At 44.6% G+C, this 17,381-nt stretch overlaps 1 protein-coding gene across 7 annotated transcripts in view; it reads right to left on the bottom strand.

The window, feature by feature from the left end:
• Nucleotides 1-17,381, bottom strand: part of Myt1l (myelin transcription factor 1 like) — a 134,217-nt gene that overhangs the window by 38,134 nt on the left and 78,702 nt on the right. The window lies entirely within an intron of this gene.

Here is a 17,381-nt window from a genome sequence, read left to right as displayed (position 1 = left end):
GGGATCCCAGCCATTCCTCACAATTCTGTTCAGACTGGGGGACCTAGAGCCCACAAAAGGTAACAGCTAGTACCTGTGCTGGGGATGGCAGGAGGGACAGATCCACAATTCTCTAGTCATGAACCTTCTGCAGGTCTGCTCTACCTTAAGCCTGTTACTTTTCCATTTTGGGGTACAATGTATGAGGTGCATCTGCATGCCCTGTCTGGGTTCTTATATTAGCCATAGGCTCTTTTGCCAAGTCTGTTTAAACCCAAAGAAACAAATTCATCTGGCACCTTAAGGCCAACTTGCATTATTGAAGGGTTTTATAATTGTTTCTCTACAAATAACTTGCTTGTAGGTGTATGTGTGTATGTATGTACCTGTGTGTGCATGCATTAGGGATGTGGGTGTGGAGGTCAGTGGACATCAGTATCATTCCTCAGGCACTGCTTACTCATCTGTCTGTCTATCATCTATCAATCAATCATCTATCTACCTTCATCATCTATCTACCTATCAACTAATCATCTATTTAGAGACAGAGTCTCTGATTGTCCTGGAACATAACAAGTAGATTAGGCTGGCTAGAAGCCCTAGGGATAGATACACCTGCCTTTACCTCCCAGTGAGAGGAATATGAGCATGGGTCATCTGTCTAGCTTTAAACTTTTTATTTTATTTTTATAGTGGGCTCTGAGGATAGCAATAAGTCCTTAATGCTTGCAAGGCAAGCACTTTTAACATGGAGCTATCTACCAGTCTTCCATATAATTTCTTAAATATGCCATCCTAAGAACAAGCAGACAATAATGCAAAAACATGCTTCTCAAAGCAACTTCATTGCCTCTGTACCACTATATACCTCTGTACCCTTTCCATTAAATAACACAGACTCAGGAATGCACTGAACAAAGTTACCCTCTGTTAATGAAAAGAAGACCATGCTCTGTCTGCTCATCCTTACCCCAGAGAAAGCCTGAAGCCAGGTCAAGAACAAAGCCACACATGTGAACAGTCAGCAGATAGTTCTGTTCCCAAAGGTCTTGGTTTCCCTTTGCTTAGGAAATGGTTCTGCTTAGCCATGCTGAGGGTGGGCCAGCATATTGGCCAAGTACAGAAGTGAGACTGGCAGGCTACCTGTGCACAAAATGAGGCTAGTCCACAGCCTGGTACAGTGAGACTGGCACACTAGTCTCCCACAGCTGTCCCTTCTCCAGACTGGATGACAGTGACAAGGAGCAGGTGGGCACACAGGCACTGGACAAGTTTCAAATGTGTGGATGGCAGATTGCCATGCTTGGATGCATAAACAATTTTCAGGATTTAGAAATTTTCTAATTTCCCTCTAGTCCTATGAAAGGGGATGTGGATCTAGATCTCAGGGTACAGAAGTCAGTATCTTCCATACCATATGTAAGGAAAGAGTTTAATTTATGGCCTGTGTTAGGGGAGTAGCAAAGCCAACTGAGTGGCAGGGCAGTGGAGAGTCTGTAGAGTGCTCTGGTCCACACAGGAGGAGGATCTTTGAAATAGATATTGGTTACAGAATGGGGCTGAGCTTATTTTAATGAATTCTGCTTGTCAATAGCAACCCCAGCCCTGATTGGAGACTTGGGTTTGAACAGAATAACTGTGTTGGTTTTCACTTCCTGTGTGATCCTAAGCCCTGAAACTCAGTGCACTTGTTGCATTGGTTTTCCCAATGCTGAGGAACTCACCTGAGAGAAAATCTTGGAAGCAGTGAACTCATCCTGAGAGATACTGAACATCATAACAGTTCTGTTTGGAGGTGTATGAAGAGACTCTGTGTTTCCTACCCACAAAGTTGGCCTTATTTTCTACTGAGGGGGGATTTTAAAGCTCTTCCTAATTAAAAACCTAGTGAAAGTTAATTTAGAGTTTACTCATCTAGTATGAGTAAACATTCTTCATTTGTCTTTTTGTAGGAGTAGAAGTTGCCATATTCTACTCAAAATGGAAGTGAGGTATTATAACCAAGGAAAAGCAATGATAATCGGATCATACCACCTCCATCCACAAAAACCTTTGCAGCAACTTCTATGGGTCAGGTTGTCCTTTATAGAATTATAATTCATTACCTGGTGAGAAAGAGGTTCAAAATGTACTCTTTTTTTAACCATTATTACTATAGAAAAACTCCACAAACACAAAAGTGAAAAAAAATCTCTCACTTCCAGGGCTTTCATTGTTTTGCAGAGAAAACAACTATGAGCATCAGGTTTTCTTTCTGGAACCTGGTCAGGTGAGGCCACCTGTTAGCCATGAGGCGATCAGGCTGCTGTGTTATCCTTGAAGATAAGATCCTAGTACCTTTGTGTATGTAAGACATCCTTATCTACAGCCACAAGGTAGATGTGGGGCTAGACAGCCTCTCTGTGTGAAGAGCAAAGGAGGAGGGCTCTGCTCCTCTCTCCCTACACCATTTGAGCTCAGGACTGCTGAAGTGCCATTCTCCACCTGTAGGTGGCACATTTGGGCTGAGAAAGGCAGTTCAGGCGGCTTCACCTGGCTCTCCCCTGAAGTGGCTCCAGGCATTCATTCCTGTCTGACTGTCAAGACTTTAAGGCTTTCTTAAACTCATAGATTTACATACAAATTTTCCAGCCTTAAGAAATCTCAATATTCAAAACCACGGTTTTCTGCAGCCTTGAGTGATGGAATGATGATTCCTCCAAAAAAGGAACCTGCTCCCAGGCCTGTCTGCTCTAGGGCCTTGGTGGTGGGAGGTATGTGGAATCCACTTTCCCCTGTCACGCTGGCAACAGTCCCTCTAGGAGCACATCTTCCCAGGAAGGGAGAGCCCACGTGGGACAATCAGAAGCAGCCTGTGTGCACAGCTTGGGTTTTGAAACCACAGAAGAGATGGGCTGGGTTTCCATGGAAACGGCCCTCAGCTCCCTTGGGGGAGGCAATGGCTTGGCTGTCAGCACTGAAGTGCTTCTGGCAGGCCAAAGGAGGTTTTCAAAGGATGCTGGTCGATGGCCCTTCTTGCTTTCCTAATAGCTGCCATGGACAGTAGCACTGGGGATAGTTTAGGCTTTTATGGTTAAGGGTGTGAAGTTTGCTAAACAAAATGCTTGGCTTTATCAGTATATTCTTTATTTTCTATTATAATGAGACTAAGGATAAAAGCACTCAGAGAAAGGAAATGATGAATAAGGAATCTCATTCTATACTCGATGCTTCTTAGACTATGAGACAAAAACATCCTGATCTTCTTGTTGTATACTTGGTTTTGTGTTTAGATATAAGGAGAAAAAAATTTGGGTGGTACATATTGCTCTCTGGCTGAGAACACTGGTCTTATACAGACAATGAAGAACACTGACATAAAAATTATCAAAGAAGTCTTAAATAGTACTTAATTGGACAAGCATGCAGATTCAGGCAAAATACTTAAAATAGGAATCCAGAGGCTCTCATAGATCGTTCATTCTGATCCAGGACATGGCTCTTGTAGGGGAAGCTGTCTGCTGCTTACTAGAAGCTGAAACCCTGCGGCCCCCCCCCCCCACCTCCTGCTTTTCTATCTCTTTGCCACCAAGTAAACACAGGACCTCCTCGAACAGCCACTGGCCACACCCACCCAGAGAATATCAGATACATCCTCTAACATAAGAGAACTGGATAGCAGTGTACTGAAATATATCATCTTGGAGTCAGAGAACTTTGCATTAGCACTTGCCAAAAAAAGATGGGGCAATAGCCAGCACATCTCAATTCTGACTCCAATCTGTCCTCAAGGGACTAGAGCCCTATTACACAGCCCAATGTGGTGCCCTCTTTAGAGAACCACAACCTGGAGAGACAGGGGAAACAGTTACATCCACAGACTGCAGATGTCTTCCTAGTTAATTATTCATATGTGTCTTGAAAATGGTTCCTCCATATTGTCCCTACATTCTTTTAAAAGATATATTATGAGGGTTAAATCAACACTTAGAATTATGTTAAGGAATGTAAAGTATGATTTCATAGGAGACAAGCCATCTGGTAAGGTGAACATGACACTATAATAGGTGTGTCCTCTGGTGAATATGTGACATTATGGCAAGGTGTGGCCCCTGTTTAAATGAGGATGTGACATCATGGTAGGTACCCAGTCTGTTTTGTTTGAGTATGACTTCATGATAGGTGTGCCTTCTGGTTAAGTATGTGAAGTTATGATAATCATCCTTCTGGTTAATGAAATATGTGACATTGTGACAGATATACACTCTGGTTAAGTGAGCATGCGCAGTGCAACACATTTTCTCATCACTGTAGGCTAAAGGGGACCCCATCTCATGCCAAGGCCATGCGATACAGGCTAGCAACTCTCCAGCTCATATGTCCTCCCACATCTCTTCTGCAGGGGTCACATATGCCCACATGTTCTGGTTGGGCATAACATGTGCTAACACCAGGGTCAGCGCCCTCCATGTTCCTGGAAGGGGTGACAGTTTCAGTAGGATTGCAAGATACCCCCAAGTGCAGGGTCCCAGAATGATATGGACAATGTGTGACTGGTACAACTTTGTTGGGTGAGACAGAGCCCCTAAACATTCAGTGAACCCCCAAATCAGTGCAGGAAAGTATGTGCAAGAATCCATGAGTTCTCACGATGGAGCCAACTGCTCATGTAAGAGCTCTTCAAACAAAGGTTCCCAGTGCTGCCAAGCTGGTGATGCCAGCCTGGACTCACTGTCCTCAGAGCTGACCACTTTAGGCTGAGCTGGCCCAGAGGAATGGCTTTTAGAAATGCTTGAATTCTGAGCCTGGTTCCAAACTGCAAAGAAGACTAAATGCTTGGAATGGTAACATACAACGTAGGACAGGTGAACTTTAATGGTTTGAAGAATTTCAAGAGATCTCCTTTACAGTATCTCTTTTGTTCCTATTTCATAGCAGTTCTATTTTAGTAAAACAGAAAACATAATCTCTTTCCTTAGTGCCTTCAATTTTAAAAGAAATAAGAATGCAAAAGTAGGCCCTGTCTCTGGGTGCTAACTACAGACACAAAGTGCAATGTTTCTGGCTCCAAGCTTTTGCCCAGTTATGCAGAAATTCCAGTTAAGAACATTCTCTTTTCTAAATAAATGTGGCTCTAAAAGTATATTCCTTTTTATCTTTTCTGTCTTATAAATGAAAACAATGAAGAAATGTAAAGAAAGAATAAAGACATTTTTAACTGGACAAATGTCATATGCTCACTCTTAGGTTACAAATTTACATTTTTTTTCACAAATAGAAACCAAGCAGGTGATTTATCAGGAATATAGATGGCATCTGACATGTCTTAAACACATTGCCTCAACTTCAAGGGAAGGCAAGAGCTTTTCACTCTGCAGGTATTTGATAACTTTCTCCTTATTTGCAGTCCCAGCCCAGTTGTAGAGATTTGGAATGCTGTCTAGCTCTAACACCGCTCTGGGTCATCTCTTAATGTCTCCTCCTTCAGGAATCTATTTCTCTCCCAAAAGTCCTGCTCAATCCTGATCCTCACTGCCCTGCCGTTCTCTGCTTTGCTTTCTCCAGGGTTTCCTTAGGAGGGGTAAGGAGGTGGGGACTAGCTTGCTATTTGGAAATGCTGAGATCACAGAGTGCTGCCAACAATTGCAATCCTTGGGCATGGGTCTGCAACTCTCTGAATCGGTGCAGAGGAGCTCCCATGTTGTTCTGAGACTCCAGGGGTGGATGAGCATTTCCCATAGTGTGCTACTCAGGAAGCAAGTATACTGCAAAAACCCTGCACCTTCGAAAATATTCGTAGCCATTGGATTAGATTTGCTGACACAGGTAACACACAAAAACCAACGCTTCTTTTCTTGTCCAAGTCATTTCTTTTGTAAGTATATTCAAAACCAAACCAATAAACAGGAGGTAATTATTTAAATGCCCTTCACATGATTGTTAATTAAAGTGCTGAAGAGGGTTAAGTCTCTGGTGCCAGTGCATCTTCATGTAAATGAGACTGAGAGGCCTGGATACAATGACTCCTGGCTGACAGATTCATGGAGCCCTGCAGCTCCAGGAGGGAAATGAATACCCATTTGATGGGTAGAGAAGCTTAGTAGTTCTATGATGCCTGGGACCATGTTCTGAGATGTATCTACGGCAGTCTGTCACTGCAACAACATCAGAGACAGACCTAGGTGGCTTGCCTGCTACATGTCAAGGCTCTACAGCATGTGCATGATCTAGCTTTCAGTTCCAGTGTTGTAAGACTGTATGGCGCGTTACTGCACTGAGTGTAGTAGCACCATGTTCTAAACATGCCCAAGCATAAAGTATGATAAAAATACACCCAAGCTCCATGGTAGTCCTGTGGACCACCATCATGTACGTTGTTTATCACTGACCCAGCCAGAGCTAAGCAGTGCACGACCAAGTGTCCTAGCCAGAACATATAAAACATTCTGTAAAGCACATTTGGATCCTAGGCTTATGGTGCAACTCATTGGGAATAGGGAATTATTAAAGTCAGTCTAATGCTGGCTAAGAGATCACAAGCTTGTTATTAGCATGGGGCTAACCTCTGACATGCACTGAGTTAATCGAACCTTCAGCCATGGACTCAACTCTGATGGCCCCACAGTGCCCCTGGTGTTAGGGATAGGGGACCCATTTCAGACTTGACCATCAGCCTGGCCATGTCTGATTCATTTCTGTGGGCCACTGGAGCTCAGGCTTGGCCCAAGGGGGGCAACCAGGCTGTGTGGCAGCTGGACTGGCATGCTGCATGCAGCTCTGTTCTTGTATATCCATCATGCAGCTACAAGTCTGAACTGGAAGGTCATCTGTGTGGATCATGCTGCCCCTGGAATCTATGGGAAGACACTTAACTCGGACCCCTGAGTGCCAACACTGTGACCTACTGCACGGCTGGAGGATGTCCCAGGAACATCAGCAGTGGGCTCCTGTCAGGGCGGCAGAACGTACCTAGCACATCCTGACGTCCCATTCACTTAACGGGATGTGTCCATGGGAAACTGCTGCCAGAGCACATGCACGTCCAGCAGCAGGGGACCAGCTAAACAAGAGGCGGGGCAGCCGCAGTCAGAACCCATGCAAAAAAAAAAAAATACAAAAGGTGACTAGTGCAACGGGCTCAAGGCAACAGAAACCACCATTCCTAACCTCTCACCCTCTAAGGTGAGCAGAGAATATACCACACAGCTTAGCTTCTGGTGGGTGCTGGGGCTCCACATCTGACATGCAAGGGAATTTCATTCAGTGCCGGAAGGTGGGGCTGGGCTGAGAGATACTCACCTTCTGTTGATTACACTGACTCCTAAGTCAGTGCTACAGTTAGAGTTTTGTGAAGGCTTTTGTAGGGGACTCTCTGGCCCCAGCTGCAGTATGCAAACATAACTGCATCTACTCTACTCTACTCCACACATAATTGCATGGTCCAAAAGTGTTCTCACAGAATAAGCAGGCACTAGTGAACACATCCAATTATCTTTAAGGAGAGTTGTCAAATAGTCACAATATCTTTCGGTTGAGATGCATCAAGAAGGGGTAGGAAGAAAGGGGTGGAGATCCATGGACAGAGTTTCACATGACAATACTCAAGCTCTCAACCACAGAGAACCTGGCCCCATTCCAGACATATTGACGGATGGTCTAACTCATCCACAGTGCTCTTCCACTACTTGCACTTGTTCACACATCAAATTCAGGGTGGAGAATATATTAGACAAGTTTCCCAAGGGTGCTAAGGCTCAGAGTGTAGGAGAGACCTATCTCATTGGCTCTCGCCAACTTTGGGAAGGATGGATGAGGGAATGCTGCATGGCTGTTCAAGTCATCAGACCACATGGAGGCACTGGAAGTTAGCTCCACTTCTCTGGCCACACATGGCTTAATGTCACCTTTCAGCTAAAGGCAGAGAGAGTTTGAGTCATTCAGAATCAGGGCAGTTTCTGAAGGCTTCTGACGCCAGCCTTTGGAAGACAGGCAGGTTTTCTGGGATAACGAAGGGATGAGCCACTGGTTAGGAGGTATGCTTGGTTTTCCTTTGGAACAAAATTGTCACTTCTAATATTTAATCTTACTTTTATTTGTTGTATTTTCTATGATTGTGGGTTATGTATTTATTTATTTGGGATTCTTACACAGGGTCTTGCTATATTGATGGGACTAGCCTCAGACTCCAGATCCTCCTGGTTCTGTCTCTGAGTGCTGGGATAGCCTTGCATCACCACATCCAACCAGGATCCTTTATTTTCTTAAGTCCCTTTGTTGGCCAGGGAATTAACCATTTCCTATTGTCCTCAACTGTGGGCCAATTGATATCTTTTGCCCAGTCCCCGCTTCTCTGCTTTCTTCTTTCTGTCTTCATTTAAATCTTGTTTTTCAGTTTAGTTTCTACCTTTTAGTACCTTAGCATGAAAAGATGTCCATTCTTCTTCAAAAAATCTACCTTTCTCCCTGGTCTTGAGACAATTGTTTGGCTCAAATCAATAAGGGTTTCCGTAGACTTGTTCTTATAAGATATTTTAGAAATAAGTCAAACTCCTTATTTTACAGGGAATGAAACAGATCCAAATGCGAGGATTCCACAGCAGTGAGGCACGTTTTTACAGAAAGCTCTCTTCTACTCTCCCCTTTTCTGGCATTTTCTTTGATTAGAATCTTTTTGTTGTTTCTTTTGATTTTTCTTTTTGAAACAAGGTCTTGTATCCTAGACTGGCCTTAACCTTGTGATCTTTCTACTTCAGCTACCACGTTCTTGGATTACAGCTATGTTCCCCCTGCCAGGCCAGAACATATTTTCTAAATGTCTGCATCCAACACTGCTTCATGTGCCCAGTCCTTATTACAGGTGTTCATGTGTTACTATACGTGTATTTTCGTGCTGATTCCCACAGACATCTCAGGGTTTATGGAATTGGGAGAGTGAGAGAGATTGTGATAACATAAAATGAGCTCCTATGGACAAGTTATCCAGAGCCATCAGTGATGTCTAACAGCCAAGCTCTACCCAACTCCCACACCTTTCCTTTGAGTTCTAGGAGAGTTGGCCAGAGAGCTTGTGTCAAGGGTTAGTGCAACTACCATGGAGGCCATACCCTAAACCTGGACTGGGTGAGGTATGCTCCACTGATGGGTGTACGATGGTAGGACAAAGTCAAGAAAAAGGGTGCAGTGAGTATAGGAGGAGGAAAAGAGGAAGAGGAGATGGAAGGTAGCATTGAGATGCTGTTGAGTCTAAGAACACACAGGACTGACTGAATGCTACTGCATGGTCTCCCTTTGGTTGGGAGCTTTCCTAGCATGTCCAGAGGGCAGTGGCCCATTATGACTTTGCTCACTCTAGGGTTCAGTCCCTTTTCCCAGAGAGAAGAACCAGGGCCCTTCTCAAAGCTTCTAACTCCTGGAGGTGCCCAAACACGGCTAACTTAGGGGACCTAGGCATGGAAAAAACAGCTATTCTCTTCCTCAAGAAAGTGCTGCCCACTGTGGGGCCTGCCAGAGCATGAAGAGCTTCTCTCATCCAGGATTTGTTTGAAGAGAAGACTGAGAAAAGAGAGTGGATGAAGAATAGATGAGTTTACACCAACATTAAGAAAAGGAAGCCATGGCAGATGGAGTGGGAAGGAGGACTTGCTGAGACTCAGAACCCCAAGATCACGTCTGTGCCTGACACCTTCTTCCATGTAAAAGACCACTGGAGTGACTACAACTTGGGCTTCCTGTCCCTTTTGCACCTTCCAACAAGTGGGACCATGCTCTAAAAGCCCAGGAAGGTATAAGGACCACCTTCCTGGTATGCTGCTTGAACTGGAAGTACTGGGGTTCATTCACTTCAGAGGAAATAGGACTCAGGGGTAACAAAGGTACTGTCACAAATATGTCTGAAAAGTAAATCTCAAAAGGAGAAGGCAGACCTCCTGCCACTTGCTTGCAGGAGGTAGGCCTTTCAGAAGAGAATTCTGACCTTGGCTGACTAACATGGAGTTAGTTGACTAACACAGCTTCTCTCCCAGAGGCATAAGAGGGCATACTGGTGACTTCAAGGACCATGAGAACCCCACTGAGTGGTTTGAAGTGACTCCTGCTGGTGACCTCAAAGACCTTCTGGGCTGAGACTCTAAGTGTGTTATCAGCCTTGGACAGCTGACCACAGCAAATGCTCATCTCTATGTATGGCCTGCTTTAGGAAACCCAGAGGGTTCTAATGTCTAATTGTAGTAGTGTATAGGCCCCTTTTACAGACATCTGGAGGAACAGTCACTATGAGGGGAGAGTCCGTAGAGTTGGTGACTCTGTTCCTTTGGTTATCTCCTCTAGTAAGCAATCTTCAATGCATCTAGGGTAAAGGCTCTCCCCCTGGCATCTCTCTCTGGCTTCCAGATTCCCATGTGTGAAGATGTGTGCATCTGTCCTATACTTTCTAAGATGCAGCTCCTGAGGACAGGGCTGAGTGGTAACATCTCCCACTTGGTTCCAGTCATTCCTCCTGCCACACTGGCACCCAGGGTCTCTGAAGTAAAGGAAGGTAGGAAATATATTGAGCCCTTCCTCACCAGGACTTACCAATTCTGGGGAAGCCACTAGGCCCTTGTTTACTAACTTGTAGACCTAACCTAAGTTCAGGCAGTCTGAGTCCTTAGGATATTAGCTGTCCACATGTCATTCCTGTTTTCTATTAGACTGTAGGGAATTCAGGTCATGGTACAGCTGTCCCCTCTATAACTGAGCCACATCCTGCTTCACCTTTGGCTTTCTTTCCTGCAAGAGCCTTCACTATGTATCTGCTAGAGATCCTTGCTCTGTGAGCCCAGGGTGCTGTCCCCCAAGCTACATTTGCAGGAGAGGTGAACTGACGGCCATTTCTCCATGGAGTCAGATCACTAAGCAGTGAGTCCTGGTATGGCTCCTGGTGTCTAGGTCAGGGCTGGGCTGGGCTGGGCTGGGCTAGGCTAGAGGGCTCAGTTTCTGCTTTGAGGGAAGTTGAGGAAGGCATAATATACCCATAACTTGCCAGGTAGATAGTAGGCTGTAAGACATGCCTGTCCAGTCCAGGGCCTGGTCCCCTGCAGAAGCCTTTTAGGTCCATTGACCTTGTGGAGCTCACAATGCCATGAAAGCACAGGTACACCCGCACAGGCATACTTAGTGTGTAAGCTCCACATTCTCACTATGGCGGGATTTTGGTTTGTTTGTTTGTTCGTTCATTTGTTTGATTGCTTTACATTCATCTTTACATGAATACCAGCATACAGGATGAATGTAAAGCTAAAAAAAAAAACAAAACCAAAAAACAAAACCCAACCAACCAAACAAACAAAACTCCACAGTGAGAATGTGGAGCTTTTCAGTATACTGCAGGGTCTGTGTACAATTAAAGTTTAGTGATTAAATATAGATATCCTCATTAATGCAAACATGTAGGCTCAGGCCTTTGCTGTGCACAGCCTTCATTAAATTTACTATATTCCATTAATATGAGAACCTTAACTCTTCCAAGTTAAAAAAAATGTGGGTTGGCTGACATGGCAAGCACTAATATTAACCATATCTTCACTCACTGACCCTTTAATGCCTTTGGATTCTACTCTTAAAAAAGAGAAAACTCAAGATGTGGCTGCCCCAATATGCATATTAACAGAAATGTCCATCTGTCCCCCGTCCCGTCCCCCCCTCCTCCCGTGTCCCCCTTTCCTCCGCCTAACACCAAAATTATGTCTCTTGGGAAGAGAATCACATTTTTATGATTTCTCTTTATGTAAGATATAAGGGAAGAATAGGTATGACAAGGTAGGGGGAGGAAGGGAGGGAGGGAGGGAAGGGAAAGGGAGAGAAGGAGGGAAAAAGGGACAGAGGGAGAGAGGAAGGGGGTGAGAGAGGGAGGGAAAGAGAAGAGTCCTGCATGACTGGGAATTCACTCAGAAAGTGAGGCTGTAGTGACATGGTCAGTGCCTGTGTGGAACAGGCTTCAGGGCCTCCTTTCCTCCCAGGAGGCTGGCACATGTGGCTGGCCGGAGAGAAGGCTCTGAAACCTCCTGCTGCAGTGGGGGCATTCTACATCCTGCCTGTTCTGTGCACACTGTGTGCCAGGCTAGGCCTGCCTGCCCTGAGGCTGCAGGGAAGGGAAACAGAGAGAGAGAGAGAGAGAGAGAGAGAGAGAGAGAGAGAGAGAGAGAGAGAGAGAGAGAGAGTTGCTATGGCAACCTGGTTGCCAGGCTCCCAGTTTCCTCAGTCATCCCTGTGGTGCAGGCTTATTCTACAATGTGCAAGGTTTGTGTGTTTTCTTTTAAAGGCTAGATCAGGTTCCTAGGTGCTGAACAGCCAGCATTGAAGGGATGGGGAAGTACTCTAAGGGAAGGTGGCCTCATGCCCCAAGGAGGGTGGGGACATTCCAAAGAAGTGGTCTTATCTCACTGTGTGTTATAAGGAGAGTGTATTAACAGAATCCTGGGCTCTGGGCCCTCTAGACAGGAAGGCTGCCTTGTAAGCAGGGAAGTCCCTACCACATGGCTAGGCTTCGATCCATCTAAGTTCAGGTTTGAATCCCAGCCTTCTTCCACACAGGCTCCACAGAATCTTGAACTCTGGGGCCTCTAGAAAGGAAAGGCTGTCCTGCAGACAGGACAGACTGTGCCACAGGCCACCAGGGGAGTGTCCCTGTCTCTTGATTCAGAAATCAGGAAGCATTCTTGTCAACTGCAGGTTAAAACCATCTGCTGTACTTCTCTTTGCACAAAGCCATTATGCCTTCTTTAAGGCATAATGCATTCTATGAGTTCATATGAGTTCTATGAATTTGGTAGCTCAAGACTGCCCTGTGCTCACTTTAAAAATGGTCCAGGGAACCAGTGAGCAGCATTCTGGAAAGTGCATTGGGAAGAGGCCTCCTGGGGCCCCAGGCCTCATCCTCTCATCAACCTGGTGAATCACTCTAGGTTTACCCTTCTGTGCTGGCTCAGTGTGTGTGTGTGTGTGTGTGTGTGTGTGTGTGTGTGTGTGTGTGTGTGTGTGTACATGCAAGCGTGAGTATGTATGTATGTAACTATACATGTCATGTATTCATACTGTGTGGGCACCTGTGTCTATGCCCTGAGGATAAGACCATGCTGGGCTAGGCCCATTGAAGAATCTGAACTGTTTTGCTCTAGAGAGGCTAGAGAATAGCCTCTCTATTAGAATAGCCTCTAATAGAGGATAGCATGTATTCAGACAGATCAGCAGTGCCTACTGTAAATAAGAAGGCAGCTAGAAATATTCCTTCCTCTGGATATGGAAGACTGAGTTAACATCACATCTTTGTGGAAAGCAGCACAGCAAGTTTATTAAAGTGCAATGTTTACCTTGGAAAGTCATGGCCTCAGGTAAGTCGCCTTTCTGGGATAGTTTTCTGCTTTTGAAATAGTGTGCACAGGGTAGGCACCACTGAAAACCAACTGTGTCACCTGGTATCCATGGAAGACAAGATGAGCATCCAAAAGACCCACATGAGCCACCTGGCATCAGGGATTTGCCTACCCACCAAAAAGCCACGGCTTTCTTGCTTCTGAGTCTTTGTTAACATGTTTCCCATGCATATAACAAACTCTAAGAATCTGTATGAATAGAAAACCAGATGATTTAAATGTTCAAGCTAAAACTACATTGCTCAGGAAACATCTTCAATACCAAAGTGACCCTCAAGATGCCAGAAGAAATTGGAGCAGCAGAGCATTTCTGGGCTGGCCACAAATATAGTTACTCTAGACTGGCTGAACCATGTTCTCTGTGGCTCCAAGGCCACGCCTCTCCCACTGATGATCATGATACAGCCTCCAGCCTCTGCAGAGAGAGAGACAGACACATGCACATCTGTTGGGCCCCACAAGAGCCATGTAAAGCTGGGGAAAGATCTTTATTATGACTTTTTCTAGATAAGAAAACTGAAGTTCAGAAAACTTTGTTAACTTGCTGAAGTCCATGTAGCCAGGGAAGATAAGAGTCTGAGTCCAGGATCTCTGAATCCTTGGTTCTTTGATATAAAATGAGTCCCTGGGCCAGCTGAGCCGCTGGGCTATCATGCCCAGCCCACTCTCTCAGTCACCTCTTTCCTTATGAGGCCCAGCACAAAGCAGACATGTATGTGATTATGGGCTGCACTAGGTATGTGGGTGAAGTGCAAAGAACACTCCAAGGAAAGAAGAGTTAGCAAGTATAAGATGCCTAGGCCATCTCCACAGAGAGTCCTGGACACTGCAGTGACAGCACAGCTGAGATACACAGGAAGAGATGAAGTGAGCTTTGCATGAGGAATGCCACAATACCCTGTGCTATGTGTTAGTTACTAACAACAAACCAAGATTGTAATGGGTTAGGCTCTGGAAGGTGCCAAAGGCAGGCTGAGAAAAAAGTTAATCCATTGTCTAATAGACCAACCTCAAAGCCAGGCTGACCGCCTTTGGAAACTACACAGGTGGAAGTCAGATACAGGTTTTCTCAATGGCTCTAACCCTGGGAGAAGGGGCTCTGATCCACCCTAATCCACAGGGGAGCACAAAGTGCCTCAGTTTCTATTATGTTCTTATCCTAAAACACATGCTATCCAAAAAAGGAAGAGAAATTTGAAGCAAGAATTCAAAGTAGTTTGAGAAATAAAGATATGACAGAGAATAAAGATGATCAAAATATGCCAGTTGAGAAATGTTTCTGAATTTGGGGTGGGGTGGTGGTAAATGAGGATTAGATCTGAAGTGAATTTGACGGGCTGATGGGCATTTTTATTTGATGATTTTAAACCTGATTTGCAAGTCTGATATAAGAGTCTTAAAATTGTACCATATTAGACGAGAGTGAGAAAAAGACATATTAGGAAATGGAATTCTTTTATCTTTGAAATATTTTGATCTTGGTTGTTGAAGTTTCAAATGTAAAAAGTTTTATTCAGTCCTTGTTGGAAGTGGGTTAAAATTTAGAGTGTTAATCATCTTGGTCATTTTGCCCTGATACCACCTGTCCCTTCCCACCAAATGATCTCAGGGCTTCTTCAGCTTGGCTCTTCTGCTATTCTGGCTGGTTCTGGTCTCTCTGTGTGGCAACCTGAATTCATTGAGTTAATATACACAGCTCTTCTGGGCATCAAGTGTCATTCCAAGTACTCATTTGATCTTTATGATAGACAATCTCCTGGCACTGCAGTCACTTTGCAGATGGAAACAAGAAAAGAGGGGGGAAACTCACTAGGACTATAGGCATGAGATAGCCAAACCACCACGGTCTGACTTGGGAAGTCTGGATTTTGTTCTATGCTGACCTTGGCTCTGCTTTCTGCCCCACTGTGGCCTTCAGCCGAGGGACTCAGGACACAAATACTCTTGTCATGGATGGGGATAAACCACTTCCCACACCTCTAGGCCTTTGAGGAGACCTTAATAATGCAATTTAGACAACTGGATTGAAATTTTAAAGGAAATATCCAGAGGAAAAACAGTAATGGAAACTATCTCTACTTGGTCTCAGCAGCTGCTCTCTTTGATGCCCATGTGGTACTGCAGTGGTTTCTGTGGCCACAGCTCTATTCATGAATAGAAGGAAGAAAAAGAAACATTTCTCCAGGGAGATGTCATAGACCCCAAGGCCACCAAAGACAGGAATTGTAGCATCATCCTGGCAGTGTGATTTAGCAGAACTACAACTCAACCATGAACCTGGCACCATCATTTGTGTAGAGTTCCCTTGAAGAAAGCAAGAGCTAATCAACCAACTAGAAGTGGCAGTTTGCCCACACATTAAAGTCCATGCAGTATCCAGTGTGGTTAAGCACCATGCAGATTCTGGGTGTAGAGCCCTGAATAACAGGGCCAAGTACCTGAATCAGGAGTCCTACCTTCTACTGAGTTATCAGAGACCTTGTCCCATACAGGTGAACCTAAACTACAAAAAAAGCATGTTTGATCTAAAACGAGCAAACAGAATCAGAACACCCAATGTATATACATTTTAGTTTTGGGTGACAGGCTCTGGGATGTAGTGTACACCCGAGCTATTGGGTATGATGACTTTTAAGCAGAAAAGTTCTGACCTTCTTGCTATTTTAAGCCTAGTAAATATGTGAATGATGATGGAGGGTAGAGATCTGGATGAACCTGCAGGAAGGTAAGTACCCAGAACTCTCATCCAGGATACAGGGCCTTGGGGAGAGAGGGTAGAGGACAGAGTCAAGAGGTTATTCAACTCACCTCAGGATAGAGGGAATGCTCAGAATACCTGGGTTTCCATCACACTGCTTCCACAAATAACCCAGTTCTTGAGACTTGGTAAGCACACATGAATTTCAGTGTAAAGGTGCCAGTGGCTGATTCCAGGAAGTCTCAGCTTCCTGCTCTACAAAGCAGTTTAGGCCAGCATCTCTCAGGGGAAGAGGAGTCATGCAGCATTGCTTCTTCACATTTTAAAGACTGCTTTTGTTTTGTTAAGGATGTCACTCTGCTGACTTCACTTGACAATGGCTATCTTGTCTGTGCAGTGACACACTGTAAAGATCTGGACATAATGCTGAAGGGCAAGTAGGTTTTCTTGTGGACAAGGACATAACTTTCATTCCAGTGTTTGATTTAGTAGTCAACAATGTCTGTGTATCCTCCACTCTTTTACTCAGTAGCTGCTGGTCCTGATTTAGGGCTGAGATGTTTATGTGGCAGCAGAATGTGATGTAACATCATTCTTTATATGCCACCATTTTGTCACCTCCTTGTGACACTGTACCTAGGTTCCATTCACATGTACTATGACCAGTGGTCTATCCTGTGCCCCCTATACAGAAGGCAATGTCATCATGATGACCATAATCTTGTGTCTATTTCCGCCCAGGCAATAAGATCTTGGTGAACCTCCTGGATAATCTTTCCAAGTTTTATCATTTAAAGGTGGTTAGAATTCTTGAGACTGGCTAGTCTGTGCATTGACTCATCCATTGCTTTCAATAGTTTTTCAAAAGTTCTCTGGAGTCTCACAAAATTGAGTTGTACAGTAAGAATACTTTCATTTTGCTCATTAATGGCTTATTAGTCCTTGGATTTATAACAATGGGTTGAACATAGGGAAGAATGACACCCACATGTATATGCCACAGGCCACAGGTGACTACAGAACAAGAGGGCAAATGCTGGCTACTGGAAGAAGTCAGAACTCATAGACTCCAGGGAGTCTATGAGTGCAAGATGATGAGGGATGCAGTTGATGATAGAAATCATGCTGTTGTGCTTTTGTTGACAGCTTAGATGATGATAAAAAGAAAGCTGTGGAAATCATTTCAAGGATATAGCCTTCATGGGAAGGAGATAGAGTATATCATACCAATTCTCAAGGATGCATACAACTTAAACGGTTACTTGAAGAAATGAGGGGTACCTGGAGTTCCTTATCATCATTCAAGACTCAAGGTG

This window comes from Cricetulus griseus, chromosome 7, assembly GCF_003668045.3.
Source record: "Cricetulus griseus strain 17A/GY chromosome 7, alternate assembly CriGri-PICRH-1.0, whole genome shotgun sequence".
NCBI classification, from domain to species: Eukaryota; Metazoa; Chordata; class Mammalia; order Rodentia; family Cricetidae; genus Cricetulus; species Cricetulus griseus.
This window is presented reverse-complemented; position numbering and strand designations above follow the sequence as displayed.